The 16,687-nt window shown below is 31.5% G+C and overlaps 1 protein-coding gene and 2 non-coding genes across 3 annotated transcripts in view; 1 reads left to right on the top strand and 2 right to left on the bottom strand.

Moving 5' to 3' along the window:
* LOC146539128 (uncharacterized) overlaps nucleotides 1-347 on the bottom strand; it is a 51,142-nt gene extending 50,795 nt beyond the window's left edge. The window contains exon 1 of the mRNA XM_085185762.1: nucleotides 101-347. The gene's annotated coding sequence lies outside the window, so the exon portion shown is untranslated. The remainder of the gene's footprint in view (nucleotides 1-100) is intronic.
* Nucleotides 348-4,239: 3,892 nt separating this feature from the next.
* On the top strand, nucleotides 4,240-4,328 carry TRNAY-GUA (transfer RNA tyrosine (anticodon GUA)). The gene is given in 2 exon segments: nucleotides 4,240-4,276; nucleotides 4,293-4,328. It is a non-coding gene; the product is annotated as a tRNA-Tyr (tRNA).
* Nucleotides 4,329-4,565: 237 nt separating this feature from the next.
* Nucleotides 4,566-4,647, bottom strand: TRNAS-UGA (transfer RNA serine (anticodon UGA)). The gene has a single exon. It is a non-coding gene; the product is annotated as a tRNA-Ser (tRNA).
* Between the last annotated feature and the right edge of the window lie 12,040 nt (nucleotides 4,648-16,687).

Here is a 16,687-nt window from a genome sequence, read left to right as displayed (position 1 = left end):
CTCCACAGAAGCGGCACGCGAAACGTGATTCAGACGAGGTTCCACATATGCATTTGACATTTCACAAGGGTAACCTTCGACCTTAACCATTACCACTCACCTCACGAAAACAACCAGCTCCAAGACAGTCACACTACAAAGGAAGACACTAGGCAGCGCTATCACGTGCTCCTTCACATAGGTTAATTGGCTAAATTGACATATTGCGGTGTCACTCGCGGTTCGTAGACGATTTGGGGAGCATTTTTTTATTGATGATGGTGCCCCCGGGACGTGGACGCGGTCGCTCCAGGCCGAACGGCAGGCGAGCGCGCTAGCCGGCGCGCCGCCTCACTGTGACTGATATACGCGCCCGAAACCGTTTTTTGCGCAGGCGTCATGAAACGCAAGGATCGGCCAAAATTCACCCTACTATCTCTCTGGAAAAGGGTCACAACAGCCATTTCCCGTGACCACGGAACAGAATTTAACTCCAACGTAAATAGGGATCGTTTCGGTCTAAGTCTGGATGGAGCGCTCGGACCTTCCGGAGCTGGAGTTGCGCGTGCCGCACTGCACACGTTGGTAATTAAATATGTGTTTGACAATACAGGGGAGGCTGTGCCGTGGAACTGATGACGTCAATGCCAAACAACGGGATGAACGCGCTATTAGGTAATTTTTTAAGCAGCAACGGGTTCAGGGCTTGCTGCGTCCCGTGAAATGAGGCTAGGTAGCGTTTTGCATCTCATAACAAAATTGAATAATTTGGTCTTCGTTGCCTTTTCTGTTCGAACTTAAAGTATATTTGGAGGTCACAGAGAATTTGTATAACTTTTTATTTTATCTGCAGTATCCAAGCAGTTGTTATATAATAATTTTGTATTGACTGAGTTATGGATGTTTTCAATTTTGATTATATATTTTAATGTTATATAATATAAACTTTTACAATACAAGGACTTCTTTGTTTTTTTTGTAGGTATAACTTTTAAATAAATTATTCTTATCTATAGATGTTAAATGTATGTCAATGAAAGATTTAATTTAAGTATTAAGATTTACAAGATAAGTATTAAATGTCATGGACCACAGTCTAGTACAAAGGAAGGCTGACCTTTGAATGTAATTTAATGCACCCTTATAACAAAGGAAAGTGACATTGTATGGATACTCTGTGATACTATATTTGATATGAAAATTTGCGTTTTGATTATAATCAAATGGAGAGATGATTTTAAAGTCAATACATATTGTTCGCTTGATAATAGCCATTGTTATAATTCTTAATACTGAACGAATTTTCGTACGAAGAAACAGGAAAAATAATAAATCAGCACAAATCTCTTTTTAACCGACTTCTGTAAGAAAAGGAGGTTATCAATTCGACTGTATTTTTTTGTCCATATCGTATTATGATACTCTAGTAATGGTAAGGGAATATTGTAGTTTTTTTTTAGGGTCACATTGTATCCCCGACACAGGAGTGTAGGGCAGAGGGAACCTAGTGTTAAGACATTCCGTTTTCTATTCTTAGGGCGTTGCGTGTTGTCAAAGTGGCGGATCTCCGCCGCGCTTTGTTTTAAATAAATAATAAAATTCCCAATAAATATAAAATATTCTATTTTCTCGAATGGGAACCGAATTCACTTGCCTCTTCATGAAAGATTGTAATTTCATTGTCAAAATTATTAAATTCGTTATAAAAATTCACATATTACCTGAACCGTTGCCGTTGCACCTTGCTAATGTTTTATTTATATACAGATGGTTTCCAGCCCTATGCCTTACGATATTACAACAGTAGATTCTTTATCTACCTAACATGCGAGAGATGTGACAAATTAAAAAAAATCAACTTACCCTAATATTTGATTTACTATCACCATTATTGAAACTTGCCTCAATAAACTAAGATATTTTTGACTGCACTGTTTACATGCGGTCATCGCTCCTGAACTTTGAAAGGTCGACAGCCTGGAGGAAATAGATTTGATGAAAATATCTCTGCTATGCAAATCTTCCACAGCTTCGTCTATTCGAAGGTGTAAACGTCCAACTTTATTTAAATTTAAATATTAAAATACGATTTCATTTATTCATTGGATTCGATTCAAAAGTTTGTTTTGTTTATTTAAATTATAATTTTTAATAGTCCTAATATTGTATAAATATGCTGAAAATTTTCTTATAGATATAAAATGCGTTTTGTTGACTCTACGAGTATCTACGTAAGTAAGCATGATACTTGCTTTAAGAAGCCAGTCATGGTGCAAGGCTACATACGTGGTATTGTAAAAAGCGACAGGTGGTGGGTTTGATTCTCACTTGAGGAAATTAAACATAAAGATTGATTGCGTTAGCTGGCTGAACAGAGCACCACCATCTTCTTGTAATTGCACTGGTGCAATGGTGGAACACGCTGTTCACAACGTGTTCAGTACCGACTAGTACGTCCAGTCAGACCCACATGGGATGGCCTAGCCCGGGCCAGCATAGCCTATTGCTAAGGTCGTTACTCTCTCGTCTCTACTCACCGGAGGCACCCTGACTTAGTTTAAAGTTAGGTTACGATTACTTACTGGGAAGTCTCAGCGACTAAACTTGTAAAAAAATTATGTGAATACAACTATTTTTATTTTTAATTATTTATAAAACCACAGATGCGCAGTCTTTGATTATACCAGACAGACGAATAATAAAGCTTTTAAAAAAAATCTACAACCATCGTGTTAAAGACACATCCTTGTGCTCCTGCACCATGTTCCTGCTCCTGGACTGATAAAAATTGATTATAAAGACAAATTACAAAGTAAGTTTTAAATTTATCTAGATATAGAGATTTCCCGGCTTACTATCCCGGATCCACTCACACATATCAAGTTATTGAGAGGGAAGTTGCTAATGGTTATCATAGCGCTGTTTCCTAGTTAGCGTTTATTAGTTGAAAACTCAATTAAGTGTTTATTAAAAGTGGAAGTGGGAGTGCAAGTGGGATACCCCACTTTTGTTTACCTGAAACATTTGATATGTAGTCCTAATTGCAATCCTAACTTTTGTTAATTGGAACCTCGATCTATTTATCTTAGTTAGAGGCAACGCAATCAAAATCAGGGGATTTTTTTAGTTTCCTAGCATATTATTATATAATATTTTTGGGTATGTAGCTTTTTTTTTTTCTTAAAGTACAACTCGTAGAAAACAAAACTTTTGTTAGCCAGTGAATAAGTTATATATAGTTTGTAAGTAATTAAGTTTATTTTTAAATATCTTGTTTTACTTTTTTTGATTAATCAAAAGAAAAGAAGTTCTCCTTAATAGGTACTATAGGTACCTACACTAAATTTGTTATTGCTTTATAATTCCTTTCGCTTTGAAATATTGCTGCTTACCTACAAAAAAATCTGTCAAGTGCGAGTTAAGCTCGTCGTCCTAGGATTCCGTATCAATTTCATGGTAATAAGTCAAAGGAAAGTAGGTAGGATAATGGTTGTCAAACTTAAGTTTAGGAAATATGCAATAATATAGCTACAAAATATCAATTAAGTCCTTTATAAAGAAAATTTGCTATAATTGGATTTGTGTGTTGTCTGTTGTCTGTTAACTGTTAGTTTTATTTTTTTTGCTATTTCTTATAATTCTAGGTCAACGGAAAGAGCTATTAATTGCCATTACATTGTAGGTTAATACTGCCACTTAGGTATAGACGGACAATAGAGCGATCTTACAAAGGCCTTTTTATAATAACGGAACTCTAAATATAAGTATTTATAATAATATAGTTTCATAAAACGTTTATTTTTTATTGTTAAAATGTTATCGTAATGAAATATCTAAGAAATAAATGAAAAAAAAGTGTGAGTTAGTGAATGGAATTGTGAATTGATTTCATAGTAGGTAGGTAGTAGTTTTTGCAACAATCTCAAATAACATTGAATCTTATTTATATTTTTATTTATATAAGTAGTTTATACCTTTAGAAAACATTTTAGTTGGATTCATCGTGGCGCGGCGGCACAACGTCTGACTGTATTAGTGGGGGTTGAGGGTTCGATTCCAATATTTTTTAATAGATAACAGTTAAGAAAACAAAATGTATTCGTTAATTGAAACGATTTCGTTTCAGATTTTAGAGCTTTTTATAAATATTATTTAATGTAGGTTTCCAGGTTCCCTCTGCCTATCCTATAAAGTAGAATAAGGTGAAGCGGAAAATAAAACTATTGCTATAGGTTAAGGTATTTCAAAAGTACTTACAAGCCTTCGATAGCTCAGTTGGTAGAGCGGTGGACTGTAGAGGTTAAATTGCTGATATCCATAGGTCGCTGGTTCAAATCCGGCTCGAAGGATTCTTTTTGTATTAAAATTAAAGACATATTTAAATTGTTTTCTTATTTAAAATTCATAATTTATACATTTTTTTACTTTTAGTAAGACGTATTTCTTGTAAAATATAAGTATATTTTTACGTTTTTATACAATAACTATATTTTTCCCTTGATACAGTACTATATTCTAATATTACATGTTTTTTTAATAATGTACTATTTTCAAATTTATATGACAAATATAAAAAACAAAAAAGTCGCTGCGGACAGGATTCGAACCTGTGCGGGTAGAACCCAATGGATTTCAAGTCCATCTCCTTAACCACTCGGACACCGCAGCTTGTAGACTTTGAAACTAAATAAAGTAATCCTATTCGTATACGTTTATGTTCAATAAATTATTGTTGTAGGGATAATATTAATTAAATTTTTTCATTCATTAATAATTTCATTTAATAATTGTTTTATTTTTAATATTATTAATAAATACGAAACAAAAATTTTAAGTCTCTTGTTTTCTTTTATTTGGGCTTTTGTCTTTGGTTTAATTACTAGTATAATTATAAAAAAAAATTCCTTATCTATACTTAGATTTTTTAAAACTTTTATTTATAATAAGTACAATAAGTATTATTTAAATGTTAATCTCTTCAAATCAAATATTTAACTAAACTTTGTCGTACCATATAATTATTGTATTTAGTAATACTATTTAATAAGTTTTCTATTCAAAAACTTTTTGTAACAGATAAATAAAAAAAATATCTGCTACAAATAATAAAAAAAAATATTAAGAAATAAAATAGCGCCATCTAGTTTACAATTTAATTACTAGGCAGTAAATACAAAACGACGGTCTTTCGGTGACTTGATGGTATATAAGTAATTACTTTTCGACAATAGATGGCGCTGGAAAAACATAATAGTTCTATTCATCACTAGATGTCACGTCTTACCCCGTTTTAATAAACGTTTAATTTTTGTTTACTTTTCTTGAACAGATAAAAAAAACAAACAAAAATTTTCTTATAGAGAAGCAGAAAATTGAATTTTTATACTAATTAAATCAAAATATTTATATTATTTAGTTAATTTAAATTTTACTTATAATTTTCTATATACATGTAGCTATCATATAAATAATGGTTTTATAATTATACATTTACCGTATTATGTAACGGCATTTCAGTTCTTTTATTATTTAAAAAAAAATATATTATATACTATATGAAAATTATGTTATATTATATACTGTAAAAAAGGACCTACACTGATTTGTATTATAGAATTTTGTTTATATTAGATAGGTACGCACTTTGGTAGGCAAAATCTATTTTTTTAACCTCTGTCGCAGGACGCAGCAGGTCCGTTTGACCTCTATCTGTGCCACTGTAGCTCCTAAATAAATGAGCCAATTTGAAAGTGCTCTTCCTCCTAGAAGTTTTGACTGTGCGTTATTTGAAGGCAACGGCAAACTTTTATATTAACAGACCATTAACATATTTATATTGTAAATAGTATATTATTAAATATTAATATACAGTATGCTGCATTAAAATGCTAAATCGAACCGATTCATGCAAAAAATAATTGATTTCTGAAGTTCCGAAGTATAGCGTTGTTTTTATTGAAATACTCTTAAGTTATACAATAATAGAAAACGTGTTTATTTCACTTTAAATAACATAATTAAATTTTTTTACAGAAAAGTCATTATTTTGCAGCCATCTAGGAAGTCTATGTGGCCTTCATGGGCGTTGGACCAATTGTTACTAGATCAGAAGAAACCACCCATTGTTTGTTATATTGAATTGTGTTTTTACTTAACGGTACATTGGTTTGGAATTTACGTATTTAATTAGGTGGAATCACATTGAGGCCAGTCGTGGCGTAGGGGCAGAAAGTAACTGTAAACGTGAAGAGCTTGTGGGTTCGATTCCTACTCGAAGAAAAGAAATATTTAATATTTTAATTTCTACCCTCTAGTGCCAAAAACCGCGGCGTTGGGTTCTGCCACTCTACACTATGTTATATTATTATATAAAATTAAATAAATATTTTATTTAATTTTTAAATAAATAATATAAGTGGGGATCGAACCCACAACCAGTTGCTTAAACAGCCGCACAGTTTACGTAAATATGTTCATATATATTTCGAATATATGAAATTTTACATTAAATTTCAATACATTTGTAATGTTAGGAAGTGAATATCGTTTCAGTTTAATAGTTAATAAAACACTACATAAACTATACCGTAGTTTTACTTAGACCGAAACAGACGCGACGAGGGACATAAAGACAAGACTTTACAGGGATGAGTCGTAAAAGTTGCATTAGAAAGTGCTTACTAAAAGCATAGAGTACAGATGAGAACATTACTCTGTTAGAAGGTGATTTTTTTTTACTTTGTATTGTTCTTATAATATTTATTAAGTATAATTTTTTTAATGGTAATAGTAATAATATGATGTTATATAATAATTTTATTCTTAAAAAATATGTGTTCTTTATAATTTTTTCAACAAACAAAATAATAGTTGGAGGGAATGTTTGAGAAATCATTTTAAAAAATCCTTATTGTTCCTAAATTTGGAATAACAGTTTAAAAATGTCAAAAATTCTTATCATATCATAGAAATATTTTAAGCGTGAGTTAGCTATTTGCTTGTTTCTGTAGTTTTAGGTTGATAAGTTAAAATACATGTCCAGGCTATTACTTAAGAAAATAAGGGACACGTAAGCGAACTGACTGCAGAGATTGTAAGCCAAATTTTAACGAATAGGAGTTGAAGTCGCCATAGCTGAAATCGGTTGAAAACTTCATTCATTCATTCACAAAAAAAGACTTTGCCCAGTCAAGCCAAAGCCTCAAAAACAATCAACAATGTGTTGAAAATTTGCATAATGTTAATAAAATGTATAACGAGTCACTACTCTTTCCATCTATAGTAATATAATAAACTTGGTGAGTTTGTTTGAACGCTCTAATCACAGGAACTACTAATTCAAATTGAAAAATTATTCATATACCTATTGAATAGTCCATTTATCAAAGAACGCTACGGGCTATGTTACATAATTACCTCATTAATTGTTTCCCCTTATACCTGCTGGCAGAGAACTCTTAGTTATTGCCGTTTAAACAAGCGGGCGAAGCCGCATGTTAAAGCTTGTAGGTAGATTGTAGAAAAAAATAACAATATATTTTTTCTTTGCGGTTGTACCATATTCTCGAAGCGCCATACTACATCTTCAAGGATCCTAGGTGGGGTGATTAAATCCAACAAGCCTTCGTTATGTCAGTTTTATAGTTATTGAATCGTACTATTGTCCAACAGCTTAAAATAAAGCTTTTACTTGGAAGCTTTTAACGGGTTTACGTACTGTATTGTAGATTTGTGACTTATGTTACGCGAAATATTAATATTGAAAATACTTCCAAATATATCTAAGGACATTATGGGAAACGGAGTGTCTTAACACTAGGTTCCCTCTGTCTACTCTGCTGTGTGCGGGATACGGCGTGAAGCTAATTTAATTTTAACCTATGGGAAAAAAGTATTGACTAGGCCATTATGACGCAGTGGTACAGTTTTTGAATTTAAACGCGATGATTGTCGGTTTGATTACCATTCGAGAAAATGAATTATTTTGATTTCTTCTCTGGTAACAAGACAAAATAAATTTCGAGAAAATTGGACTGAAAGTGGAGAAAGGATTATATCAATATTCCCTCCGCCTACATTTGCATTGCATTTTACAAATGCGGGACACAGCGTGAAAAAGAAAAAAATATGAAGTATAGTGCTAATATTATTATTAAACGTGCTATAAGATAAAATTAATCACGACAATAATTATTATAATCACTTATTATAGCTAAAAGACCGCCACCCACCGCCTTTATTATTTTTTCGTTTGGTAATTTGTTATCTACATTTTAGTTCAGGAAAAAAATAACTTTTTTTATAACATACTTCTTACAGAATTTCTAACAAACGGTACTTATATTGGCCATTGGCATTTTTATTATTTGTACTAAGATATACTCGTACAGTTAAAATTTATAAATGTTTGAATAGTGGCGCCAAAACAGTTCGAGTCTTTGTTTAAGTTGGCGAGCGCTTGTTTGAGTAACTCATATACGAGTAGGACTATTTGCTTTAGAAATATGAATATTTAATTAAAAGATTTAAAGATTCCAGAGGTCAGTCATGGAGGAGTGCAGGTGACTGTAACTGCGATTGGTTGTGGGTTCGATCCCCACTAGAGAAAATTAAATATTTACATGTCTTCGCTCTGGTGTCAAAGCAAATGTGGCGTTTAGTTCCGCCACTCAACACGCAATACCTCCAGAATTCGGCATTTCCTCCATTTAAAAAATGTCTGTCCGCCAGTTTTTCTGTTTGTCCAGGGTAATTTCCGAAACAGTCGAATCGATTTTTATGGGACTTTTACTATAAGTCAGAAGAGGTTGTGGAGCATAGGTTTCTCCACAAGCTCTAGTCAACGTTTTCCCGCAATTCCAGCATTAGGGATTTACATGGGGAAAACCGCGTTGACTTACCGCCTTTTTAAATTTAAGATCAATTTTACTTTTATGTTTATAGTCAGTGATAAGAAAAAGAATGGATGTCATAATATATATATGTAGATACGTCGTTTTAACTTACGTAAATTAATGGCATTTTTGATATACCTACGTCATACAGATTTGTTGATCGTTTATGTTTTCTCGCGCGTGCTACACATAGGGGCTGTTGAAAATAGAGACCGCTAACTTAGTTTTATAAAAAAAATCTAATTTTTGCTTTAAATAAAAGAAAAATATTTAATTTTTTTGTTTTTATCTTTTTATAATTGTAAGAGGGTAGGCAGCAAAACCCTATTATTATACTTTTAGGTAATTCCCCGGTTAGGGAACCTAGTATTAAGGCACTCCGCTCCCCACCCCGTTCTCATTTTTAATTTTAATTTTAATTAAAAAAACAAGAATAATTCTTAATCATAATTATTACACTGACTTTGAAAAGCCCTGGTTTATAGAGTAGTGTCGTCATTTCTTCAGAAATTAGTTGATCGGATATCAGTGACGACATTCACATTGTTCGTTTAAGACAATCCGTTCCTCACTTTCTCCTCAATTATAGAAACATAGCAGAACTTAACAACAACGATAAATAAATAAATTTCAAATATTAATTTGAGGCCGTCGTTGCGCAGCGGCGCAAAGGTGTGACTGCAACGCGACGGTTATGGGTTCGATCATCACTCGAAGAAGTCAAATAATTATTTACGTTTATATTTCCATTTCTTGGCTCTGGTGTCGAGGCAAAGCGCGGCGTTAAGTTCTGCCACTCAATACGCAATGCCTCCAGAATTCGACAGAAAGTGGAGAACGAAATGACTTAACACTAGGTTCCCTCTGCCTACCCTGCTGTGGGCGGGATACAGCGTGAAGCTGATTTTGGTTTAAATTTTTTTTAATGTAATCTGCTTTAGAGATAATTTAAAAGTGAGTAAATAAACCATTGAAAGCGTAATTATACAAAAAATCTTGCAAAAACTAATAAATTTCTATTCAATGAGAATTGGAAAAGTGGTAGTAGTAGTGGTGCTTCCTTAGTTACGCGTGACTTCATCATGTAATGGCTCGACTATGCACAACTATACTATTGACTACGACTTTGCTTGTGGATCTTTGTGAAAAGTTAGGTGAGGCCAGTCGTGGCGCAGGCAAAAGCGTATGTGCAAACGACAGGTTATGGATTCAATTCTTACTTTAGGACATAACATTTTTAATATTTTCATTTCTTCGCTGTGGTGTCAAGGCAAAGCGCGGCGTTGAGTTCCTCTACTCATCTACTATTTCGCTACTTCTTTTATGAAACAAAATTTCTTTTTAAAATCCTTAGTTTATTATTACATTTTCGTATAAAATTTAAAAATAATATTAAAAAGTTCATTGATTTGTTAGTATCAATAAAATGTATACGAGTTGATTTTTCTTTTCTCGTGTAGTCTAGCGGAAAATGGATGGTTCCATATTTTTTTGCATATTTATAGGATTTCCTATTAAAAAAAACGTATTGTTTAACTTATATTTGAAGGCTTTGTGTTGTGACTTAGGTTATGGCTGCAAGTTCCTTCCTTAAGAACTAATTAAAATCTAAAAAAAAAGGATCCGAGGAATTGAGAACTTCCTTTTTTTTGAAAATCGGTTAAAAATAACATACCTCCTAGGATGATAGGGATATACGAAAACGGAATTTTGTCTAAAATTAAAAAGACAGATCTTATTTAAATTCCAATGCTTAAGAGACTAAGAGCTATGAATAACATACATAATTCTATGAGTAAATACCCGAATTCATTATATACTTTTCCACAATAAAATTATTCAGCACAAAATATTTTTTACAATCAGAAATTCCTGAGATTAGAGCGTTCTCCCAAACAAACTATTCAGGTTTATTAATATCATATATATGTATAGATATATTCAATATTCACTCATACTTTGAAAACCGACCGATAATATTAAATGGAAACACTACATAGCGACAGGTAACTGATAAGATAATCTTTGGCGTTTATTTCAAATACTTAGATGAAATAAAATTTGAGCAAAAATGTTTAATATTTCTAAATAGAGACACTAGGGGAGTCATTTCTCTTCGCGTTCGTGTTTTGACATAAAACTTAGAATTTTATTTTTACGGACAAGCAGACAGACATGAACAAATAATTAACTTATTAAGGTTTTGTTTTTTTACAGTAGAATATGGAACCCTAAGTCTATTTGCGTGTAGGGTTTATACTTCAGTAGTAGTAAATATGCAAAGAAAATAATTCAACAAATATTTTCATATGTATAGGTATATTATTTAGGTTTAAAATTTTAAATAAATCCTAAACATATTTTTCTATCAATATTTCATAATTTAATTTTTTTTACCATTTAAAAGAATATTACACAAAGTATTATGCAGTCGGTAAACGTGAAGTAATTTTATAATCAAGATCGAGTATCTATGTTAACAAATATTTAATATGATAATTGCATATTATGCACTAATTAGGAATTATGCACTAATGAGACCGTCGTGGCGCAGGTACAAGTAGACTATAACCCATCGGTTTTGGGTTCGATTTCCAGTCGGGGCAATAAACTATCATATATTAATATTTTCATTTCTTTGCTCAGGCACCTAGCAAGCAGTGACACTTAGCACTCAATACCTCGAATTAGGCGGAAAGTGGGGAACGGAGTGTTTTAACACTAGGTTACCTTTTCCTACCCTGCTATGTGTGGGATGTAGTGCGAAGGTGAAAAAAATATACTAATTATATACATGCTCTTTGCCAAGTTACACTAAAAAAATTAAAAAAAAAAAACGATTATTCCTAGTATTGCCGTAAAATATTCAAATAGTACGTACTTTCAAAGTAATTTAGTCCTTATATCAAGATAAATAAAGATTACAATACTAAAATATTATATACCATCATGTTTTGAGGCAAACGTTTATCTGGAGATATCGATCTCCTTTGTTTTAACGTATTTGGGCGGAACGGTTCTTGAAACTAAATATCCGCTTATTATTCATTCTTATCCATTTAAATATAATAAAGACTTATTTATAGAATGCATAACAATTAACAATTAATTTTTAGGGTTCTTTATGACAATAAGAAACCCATTAAAGTATTTTGCCTGTATGACTGTAATCAACACGGTTTTAGGTTCGACTCCCGTTTGGAGGAATGAATTTTTCTCTTTTTCTCGCTCGTGACATAGAAAAGCGGCATTCAGTTTCCACTAAAGACGCAATGTTTTGAAAATTAAACGGATAGTGGAGGACGAAGTGTCTTAACACTACGCTCTGCTACCTGATATACCTATGTTGGATACAAAGTGAAAAAAACTCATTTAGATATGAATCATGACTGTATTTGTTGTTTTTGCTCCAGTACACATACTAGTGGTGTTCATATGATAAATAACCAATTCCGTTAACTCAAATAGCGTAAAATTGCATAATATGATATAATACAGTTGTAATATAAGAACTTTTAAGATGTAGAAGGTTACATACTTTTTTTCAGGCTAGGCAGAGGTAGCCTAGTGTTGAGACACTCCGCTTTCTCCTTTCCAGCGAGTTCTGGAGGCATTACGTGTTGATTGGAAAAATGAAAATGTTAAATATTTCATGACAAAGCCAGTGGGATTTGAACCCTTGTATCTCCTGCGCTATAACTGGCCTCTATGCGGCTTGCTTATTACTTATGATTCTCGAATTCCTTTTGTTTCTAGTTTCTATCTTACATGAAAGCTAAATTAATGTTTTTTTTAAATATTAATTGTATTGTTCATGAGTTTAACGTGATTTTAAATATGAAAAAATAAAACAAAACTTTACATATTTCAACTTAATATTACCTACAATAAATACATTTGATATTTTAATAAATTATTATGTTACAAAAGGTAAAATAAAATCTAGATTTAAATTTTTTATTCAACTAACCAGATAAAAGGTAGTAATCGCCTTTGAGCTAACATGATTACAGGTATACGGAGGCGGAAGGCACGTGTACAATACTGCAGCTATTTGCAGTATTGCAGGAGTTTTTTTCTATTTATGCATATGCAAATATTTCTTGTCTTATATATATTTTTATATTTATTTGTATATTTCATTAATTTACTTACATTTTTCTTAATATTTACAGACATCTGCTGTTAGGCAATTTATTTAATATTATGGGAACCTATCTAGTTAGGCCTGATTTGGTTTATTTTCACATAGTTACTATATTTTTCAGCTTCACGTTGTGTACTACGCGTACAGCAGGGAAGGTAGAGGGAACCTAGTATTAATTAAGATATTTAGTTCCCTATGTCCTGCTGAATTTTTGAGGCATTGTTTGTTGACTGGCCGAACTTAACGCCAATGATCCTCTTGATGTGGTCAGTTGCTTCAAATATGTACCTTCAAGTAAATATGTTTTATTTACTTAAAATTCAAGAAAAAAGTATAAGTAGTTTACATAATATATAGATTATATACGTTGCTAATAGATAAGATTTTGCTTCATGCTATGTCAACTTTGAGAAGTTTATCTTTCTTGTTTTTATCTGTTGTGCAATTTCTTTGGAAATATGAAGGTGATAAATGATTGATATGTTAGTGTCTTGTTATCATAGTTTATTAAGAAAGAGATATTTTACTTTTTATTAAATTAAATATTGTATCAACATTAAAATATTTGATATTTTCATTTCCTCTGGTAATAATAAAATCAAACGCGGTGATGAGTTTTGCTACTCAACACACCATATTTAAAAAATTTGGCTGGAAGTGGGGAACGAAATGCCTTAAAATAAGGTTCCTTTCAGCCTATACTGCTATGCTGCTGGGTGAATCTAAAAAACATCATAAATAGGCTTACTACCAGTGACTATGAAACAATAATAGTGTTCGAAAGAAGATTTTGAAATAAATAATATTTAAAATAATTATTGTAAAAAATATTTTCATATATTAAATTCTCAATCTTATTTCTTCATTATGTTACAAATATCTATTTAAAAAAAACTGAAGTTTTTTATTTACAGTATATTTTTTATTTTGGAAGATCTAATATAAATGAAAGCTTCATTGACAGAAGACATCTTCATAATAGGCCCCTATCCCAATCAGTCAATTTATTGATTGAAAATGTTCCTTCAAGCACTATTGTGTATTAACAAAATGAGGTTCAATGAACTTTATTTCAAACTTGGCAGGGTTGGCGAAATCCTGTATGGTGTCGGCGGTTAGGGTGGCCATAAATAACACACATTTAAATGTAAATAAATATTTTTAAATTAAAATATATTATTAATTGACATTATTATAAATTTTCATAATTTTATTTCTAACGATAAAAATAAACTCAGTTATTTTACATATAATTTAAGAAACATACATTAACCATCAATGTTCGATATCATTCATAAAATAAACAAAAATACAATTCTTGTTCTAATATCAAAATCAATGTGTCTATTTGACATTCCAGTATCATCAATATTGCGTTCTCGAAGGTCAACTGAGGTCCCCCCCTGCCTCTTTTACGATTCACTCTACAATCATACGTATCTACATATTTTATAACCATTCTTTCCTTCATTGTCAACGTCCCTAAATCTTGAGAAGACGTTCTTCTTAATTTTTACTATAATATTCTCGAAAGCATCTTCCTGCTATTCTGTATATCTTTTTCTTGTGCCTGCTAAACTGACTAACATAACATTTTAATATGGAAAAATGGTCACTCTAAGTACTCTGGACTGATGCCAGACAGTTCGTCGCGGTCCAATTCGTATAACTTACCCTATATAGGCTTGTCTTGATTTGGCCTCAGCTTTGTTTTGCTGCTATAGTACGAGTATTTTATATACACTATGTAATAAACAAAAGAAAAATTAACATAATATATGTTACGAAGAAATTAAAATATACAGACAACTGTACAGGCTGAGAGAGTAGTGTCTGACTCTATTTAAATATAAAAGTATTTTTGCAGTTATCTCGTATAATTTGATTATTAAAGTGTATTTTTTATACTTCTTATATTTTGGTCATTTTCAAGTAGGCCATGGTCACGGCAAGTTAAATTAAATGTTAAATTATTAATTAAAAATAATTTAGAATAACCTTATATTATCATATTATTACACATATTAAACAAATATTTATAATATATTAGTTTTTACAAAGCCAAGTAATTACTTTATCTTATTATGATGAACATACTGTACATAAGCTGTTTATAAATAAAATCATGGTATTATACTGTATTGACCATGTAATCCAAATTATAGTCCTACTCTCTGGATCTGGTTCTCTTCTAATTTTTATGGACTCTTTCTCTTCGACTTTCTAGCCGAATTCAAGACATTGTTTTAAAAGTGATGGAATTTAGCATCACCCTTTATTTTGCTAGAGTGAAAAAGAGGAAATAATTTATTTTTCCGAGTAGAAATCGTACCCATAACCTGTTACGGAATGTTAAAGTCAGATGCTTTCCTATTGTGCCAAAATCGCCTCTATCAATTTGCTAAAACCTTATTATTATTATAGATGTACAGACATTAAATGGCCATCTCATATTAAAATTATGTTTAAGACATTCAAAAAGAAATGGATTTTATCCATGCATATATAAAAAATAATAGTCATTCACAATTTTTTTATCGTAAAATCCAGTGTCTTGAGAAGCTCATTAGTGATTTTTTTAAATTAATAATTGATATACATTGATTGGTTTGACGTTTGGTAGCCGGGCGTAGGCGTGTGCCTTAATGACAAAAACTTCAGCTGTCATTACCCATACATCAATCATCGTCAAAAATTGAAAAAATGTAGTTGCCATATATAGAGAGTGGTACAAAAACTAGCAAACTACTAGGTATGTGTAGAGCGATGACTTTATTTTTTTTTAAATTTTTTAACATGGCAAGGATTATGGGAATTGAAACTTAGTTATTACATTAAGTGATAATTATAAAGAACCTTTTTACCGTACAACCTTCTTCGTGTGTTCTCCATATGACATGACATTGGTGTGATTAGTGCTGAACTGGCACGTTTATAACAGAATAGATCATAAGAATTATGATCTTTAAAATATGTTAGTTTTGTGATTTCAATATTTTAAAGATGCACCTTCTTTATAAAGATAAAACAGATGATACTCCTTACGACTCCGTGAATTCACGTTGGGTCTTCATTCATGACATACAGCAAAAATTGTAAATCTCTATCTAAGCTGCTAGCTTTAGTAGACTATTTTTATCTAACTAAATTGAAAATAATTCTACTAATGTTGCTTTCAAAATATATGGCAGAAGTTAACTCTAAGTTTCCTCTGCTTCGTTCATTTCGTTCGTGCACTATTTTTTCATGTATAAATTGAAAATGTATATTTAGGCCTAACTTCATTATAAACGTTCGCTAAGAGTATATTCTCATCTTCCCAGTTTACACTACCAATTAAAATTTACATAATCTATGGATGTTTCACTCAGCGTCTTTTTGTTTAAATCAGTTTATTGTATGCGAAGATTGCACATTCTAGCGTCATGTGGTCTGCAGGTGAACTATCTATATAAAATAAAATACCTAGTTAGATTTTATTTAAACTAGTATTCTATATATCTATAGGCTTAATGATTCTGGGTTCGGTCCTCTACCAATTAAATTATTTACTTTTTTGCACTCTGTTAAAAAATGCGGCGTTGAGTCCCACGATCCGATAATTTGGAGCAAGCAAGAAATATTGTTAGCTTTAACTATATTTTTGCATAGAAAAATACACCCTGCA

The sequence above is a fragment of the Heliconius melpomene genome, chromosome 5 (assembly GCF_056956725.1).
Source record: "Heliconius melpomene rosina isolate 202511_hmr_F chromosome 5, ASM5695672v1, whole genome shotgun sequence".
Lineage (NCBI taxonomy): Eukaryota > Metazoa > Arthropoda > Insecta > Lepidoptera > Nymphalidae > Heliconius > Heliconius melpomene.
Note: the sequence above shows the minus strand (reverse complement) of the source record. Positions and strands in the feature narration are given on the sequence as shown.